Source organism: Synchiropus splendidus, chromosome 7, assembly GCF_027744825.2.
Source record: "Synchiropus splendidus isolate RoL2022-P1 chromosome 7, RoL_Sspl_1.0, whole genome shotgun sequence".
NCBI classification, from domain to species: Eukaryota; Metazoa; Chordata; class Actinopteri; order Syngnathiformes; family Callionymidae; genus Synchiropus; species Synchiropus splendidus.
Window position 1 is genome coordinate 10,105,491 of NC_071340.1, and position 6,000 is coordinate 10,111,490.

Consider the following 6,000-nt stretch of genomic DNA (forward strand, 5'->3'; position numbering starts at 1 on the left):
GATGTGAGGAAGTGGAAGTAAATACTTCCTCTGTTTCTTCTGAATCAACACAGTAATTGAAATGCTTTTGTGTCGCCAACAGCCATCAGTATTTCTCAGCGGACAACAAGGTTTTTATTAAAACATGTTTCACGAGGAGAGATAGTCGGGGCTTGACTCAAAATAGACTCCTCATGTGTTTGGAGTTCGTGAAAAAGGACTAAACAAGCTTGGAATGGTAGAACATGGTCATCACAAATGCAAACATACACCAAACTGAATTAGAAAAAAAATGAACTAGTTTATTGCTTCTTTTTATCAGCCACATTGCACAATTCAGAAAACAAATATTGTTTTGTATTGATAACACGTATGAGCGACTGGGTAATCTGACGTGTTGTGTCATTTTGCGCTGTTAGGAAGATCTCTGTCTGCCCCCCCCATCTGCGACTCGGAGGCTCTGAAACCTCGTAGCACTCATGCCGCCCCCTTCTCTTTCTCCAGTTCTACTGTCTCAAGTTGCAAGTTGCGTGCAGCAGTAGCGCTGGCGCAGCACAGAAAAATAAAAGCGACACCTATAATGCCGCCCGGTGCCTAAAACCGCCAAGTCTGCTCAGCGTAGACACTCATTTTGACGCCCGTCTTTTGCAGGAAAATGAAAGAAACCGGGTCTTAAACTTGAGCCAGCTCCCCTCCTTCAGTAGCCTCTACTTGCTGTATGTTCCACGCTGGTGGCACCTGGTGGATAACGTTTTTATCCGTGTGAAATCGCCGTCTTGTGTGTGTTTATTTTAGAGGATTCTCCAGTCCAGTCTCTCCAACTCTCTCTACTTCATCTCCTCACACTGTTTCCACTGCTCACTCAAGAGACTCATCTCCTCTAAGCGGATCACATAGTGTGTTGAGTTTGATGTCACTCATTTTCTGTCTAAGCATGTCATATATACCGGCATGTAAATATTCACTGGGGCCCTACAGAGGTCCATAAAAGGACTGGTCATGGACCAGTCATGGAGCCGCCATGGAAAGCTGGGATCTTTAAAATGGCTACTACTATCGTTGTATTCTTTGAACACACTCATTGTCACAGGCTGCTTTGCTTGTCGACAGTACAGCACTATTGTTTACCTCAGTCGGACATGTTTGGTGGTTTCCCTGCGAGAGTCCTTCTCTGCTTCTCTCACAACAAACCAAACATTACCATCAAAGGCCTCTATTCCACAATGAGTTGCAGCCTTCAGTAGCACAATTGGAATGAGATGAAAAAAGGAATCAGCGAATTCTTAGACCCTCATAAAACATGTTATATTCAAGTGCCTCTGGTTTGCCTCCTTTGTGCAAAAAGGAAAGTTTTTTTTATCACACATTCATCACTCCAGAACGTCAATAACAGTGAAGAGGAGCCACTAATGAATGCCGGGATTTAAGTCAAACAATAGGAGGATAAAAGTTTGTGTAAACTGAAGCCTGCAGCTTTGTTGTGTGATGCTGACTTTGTCTCCATTTAATGGAGCATCCGTCCGTCATGATGGCTGAGATGAAAGGCCAGGAGAAACCAACCTCCCGTTTGAACGTTGGTGAGAGCCAGATGATGAAATCCGCAGCATTTGTGAGACCATCTCGGCTGCGCTTCACGTCCTTCACGTCGATCGGATCCACTTAACCTCCCAAGGTTGTTTAGAGCTGCCAGGTCGCAGCCAAGAGTTATAGACTTGTCAGGAAATGGACAGCGAAGTTGCGACCGAAACTAATGACTCGATTTAATGCGTAATGTGCTGCCTCTAACAATAATTCATTAGGGCCCAGGATAATTGTTTTCCCGCGGCAGCATCTGTCACTGTTACTTCTTCAGCATCAACTAGTGTAAAAGGACCTCGTGGGAGGCTTGATTGATGAGCCGAACCGCCTCCTTCTAGATAACTCCAGACTCACGCGGAAGCAGCTGTGCTTTTACAGCAGCTCCCGTCCACAACCCAGGTCGCCATGACTCGGGCCAAATCCTGGAAGAGTGCGTTTGCTCGTGTGAGGACGGCGACAGAGCAAGAGTCCAGAGTGCCAGCACCATATTTTCATGAGTAGCCCGACTGCATCGCACGGTCAACTGTCACCAGAAGAAGAACCTTGAGCGGCAGGCAGAAGGAGACAGAGTGCGGGTCCAACAGTGTCGCCATCAACATAGAGGAGGAGAGCTACCTTCAACAAGTTTCTGGATTCAAATAAACTTGACTAAAGTCTAATGTTGGCTGCGTGAGGTGGAGCAATGCTTGATATTCACACAGCAGGGTTGTGCTGTATTCGGGTGAGTGATCCCAGATATGCAGTCATGTTCCATTTAATGCGCGTCTTCATTTCTCCCTGAGGAGTTCACACTCCTCTGTTTACTTCGGGGGCACATCAGAGGCTCGTGCAGGCGGCGATCACCCAGTCCGAGCCCGGTCACCCAGCCCGGCTAAACCACTGGTCCCAAACTCGAATGACTGAGGGGCCCCCCAGAGTGAGGTTGGGAGTGTGAGGGTTTTTTGCCCCTATATAGGAAGATCAAAATCTATTTGTTTTCCATTGTCCCCTGTCACAAAAGATATGGAAACCATGAATGGAAAAGAAACAGTTGAACCACGCTAGCTACATTCCAAGGTGTCTGCACCTTGATTTTAAGTTCAATAATATAATTCAACTCTCCAGTGTTTTCTGACTTTGGATTTAGCGGTGGACCACAAAACTGCATCCTAGCGGCTGAAGGTTTGAGACCCCTGCTAGACCTCTACAGATCTAGCTCCTGGGTTGAGAGGCAGCAGGCGCCCAGTTCGCCTGCACCTAAAACCGCCATAGCACAGGAGACACTGTGGTTCTCTCTTTTACGCTCAAACACACATCCGCTTTCCATCTTTGTTCCCTTTGAAGCGACAATGACCATGGGTCATACGAAAAGATTTGGTGGGCCAGATTTGGCCTTGAGTTTGAGAGATGTTGGAGGAAGAATGCTAGAAAATAAAGGAACCAGATATAATAATAAGAGTACAAGCACTGAGGTTCAAGGACGTGACAAAAGAGGACATGAAGAGGATCGGAGTGACCAGATAGGCTCAGATGGAGTAGGCCAGACCTGGGCAAAGTGCAGCCTGGGGGCCAAATGTGGCCCTTTGACTGTATTCATGTGGCCCTCCCGGAGTCAGAGCAAAACTATAAAACTGACATTGTTGTGTGACTTGTGTATTGTTTTTTGTTCGTCATGATGCAACTGAGTATGATTATTTTTCTCGTCTTTTCCGTCCATTTCTTGTCCCCTAAGAATTGAAAGTAGATTTTAAAATCCATTCGACACATTGAGAATCTTGGTTTAATCTGTGGTTTAAATGAAATAAAACGCAACAAACCGACATTATCGGTGCATTTTTACAGTGTAATTTCATAGTCACACATGATGTTATCACTCGACTTTCATTTTCAATTTTCTCTTCCCCTCCTTTCTTTGGGTTTGTCGGCTGATGGGAACAGCAGCGCCGCTGTTTTATTTGAACCCATGTGGGCTGATTGTTAAATCTGCATATGACAACAGTGTGCAGGGACTACAGCAATAATGGTGTCATATTCACCAGGACACCATTTCATTTTAAGCTCATTCTCCTCATGAACACCCACCGCGTGTGTGCGACATGTTTGGAGAATTACTGCGCGCGATCGCGCCACACAAAGAGACCTCTGAGCCTTTTCACCATCCAATTAGCAGCTGTGAGAATTCTCTCCGATTTCATTGCCGGTGAATGAATCCACCATCACACCTTTGCCCCCCTCTCCCTCCTGCGTGCTCCGGGTCCGATGGTGGGGAGATGTGAAATGTTTTGACAGCAGGCGGCGGTGCGAGGGCAGGACGGCATGGGAAGTTGTTAGTGGGGAGTTCACCACCTGCGAATCTCCGCTCCACTATTTGCAGAGGCAGATGAAGGAGGGCTGAGCTCTGATCGGAGGTGAGACCATTAAAAGTGGAACCGCTTCAGCGTCAGAGCTCCGATTATCGTCGGCGATTCATAAACAACGTCAGTGGTTAGAAACAGCTCGTGTATGGGTGAAAACACAAAGTCAATCCGGAGGGATTTCTGTGTGCGACTGAAGTAAATTATATGGAGATTCAGCTTGTTTCACACAGTGAAGCTGCTTTAAACAATCCTTGTGAACGGATGAGGTCCTCCAGGCTTCCTGCTTTGTTTGTTCTCCTGTGCTACATGGCGTCTGACAGCACACAGTGTGGAAGGTCAGCAGCAGTTGCTCACTCTCAGGTATCTAGTGCAATCAGCTACAGACAATTACAAGGCCTCTCAAGATGGTGGGTTTTGGTACGAACATCCAGGAATCGAGGGGCAGAATTTCAGAATTGAGGCTGTCTCTCGGCTCTCCTCAGCCCTTTAAGGGGGCCTTTCACACTGGCGAACATCAATCTCTCTCCACAAATGCTGGAAGTATTTGCCTAATTTCCACTTATCCATCCATTATTCTGCAGCTCCTCGGGTCTTATTGCTATTATGCGTTCGCCTGCCTGATAAATGCTAGAATTGACTGCTCTCAAATGTGAGAAAAAAATAGTGTCCTGGAATATGGATGTGGATGGTTTGATTTGTAATGTGGAAACCAGCACATTCTCACTGGCAAGGTGTCAAATAGTTCATGTTAGCATGTCATGCTAACTGTGATCCAGCGTGCGAAAAACGGCATGATGCCGCAATGGTGTCACTGTCCATGGTGAGTTGAGCTCATCCAAAAACAAGATAAAAATAAACAGCAGACCAAACTTAAAAAAAAGAGCAACAACTTCCACTTGTATAGGCACCATTGCGATTTTACATTGTTTTCTTCTCTCACACTTTATGAAGATCCACTTGAAGATAAAGAGTCAACTCCATATGACACATGGAGAGAAAATATTTATTTATTATTCCACTCAAGTTTAATCAAATTCTTATTTACTGAAGTGCTAGTTGGTTGTGATTCTGCGCTACTCTGTTGTGTATCTTGTTGAATCACCCAAGGACACTGGCAACAGATACATGGTGACATTGAAACGCTGACTGCTCCCTGGGGCACGTATGATATTACATAGGACTTAAAAACCACACAGACACACGGGGATGAAGAGTTTAATCCCCAACCAGATGTGTTTGAATTGCTCCTCAGCATGTCGTCCTCAGCGGGAGCATCTGTGGCGATGTGTAAGTGGCTCTTTTCAGGACAATCCGTTTGACATTGTCGTGGGAGAGGTTTTCTGTCACCAACCCTGTACACATTTTAGCGCATCGATGAAGGTAAACACAATATGTGAGGCCTAAAGATATTGAGTGACTTTTATCCTTCCATATTTACTTTCACAAAGGTGGAGAAATGCTTTCATTATGAACCTGTCGTGATCATCCTACTACCTGCTGTTCATGGCTGGAGAGGAAGATAACCATGAACCTCAATATTTCTTTACCTCACCACGTGTCCACACTTCCCTGACTTTGTCTCCATACTTTCCAGACTTTACCTGAGATGCCATAGACTGGTTGGCCATCCATCTCAAGGCACATATGGACAAACACCTCCCACAGTTTGACAATGTAAAGTCAGTTAACCTGTGAATGCGCGACTCTCACTCACACAACTTGGGACATTTGGGAATTCAGCTTGGCTCATGTGCCTTTCTAGAATACATTTTATGGAAACACAGACCTACAACAAAAACATCCCTCATGTATTGCGCCTTCCCTCTGATGACAAACATGTTTAGTCTAGACCTTGAGGCTTGGAAACAAGGTTTGCCATCGGTGACCGTGCAGAGCTGCTGTCCTTGCTTTTGAAGACCTCAACAAAAGTCCATTCAATCCAAGTGTGATCTTGTGATTCAGACACATTCCCTCCTCCTGAGCAAGTTAGGGAGTGAATGAACAAATGTAATTACCAACCTATTACTCATAAGGATTTCCAAGGGAGGGTGAAGTCAAATCTTCTGTCTGTGTGTTTGCGTGTGTGTGAGAGAGAGAGAGAGAGTGC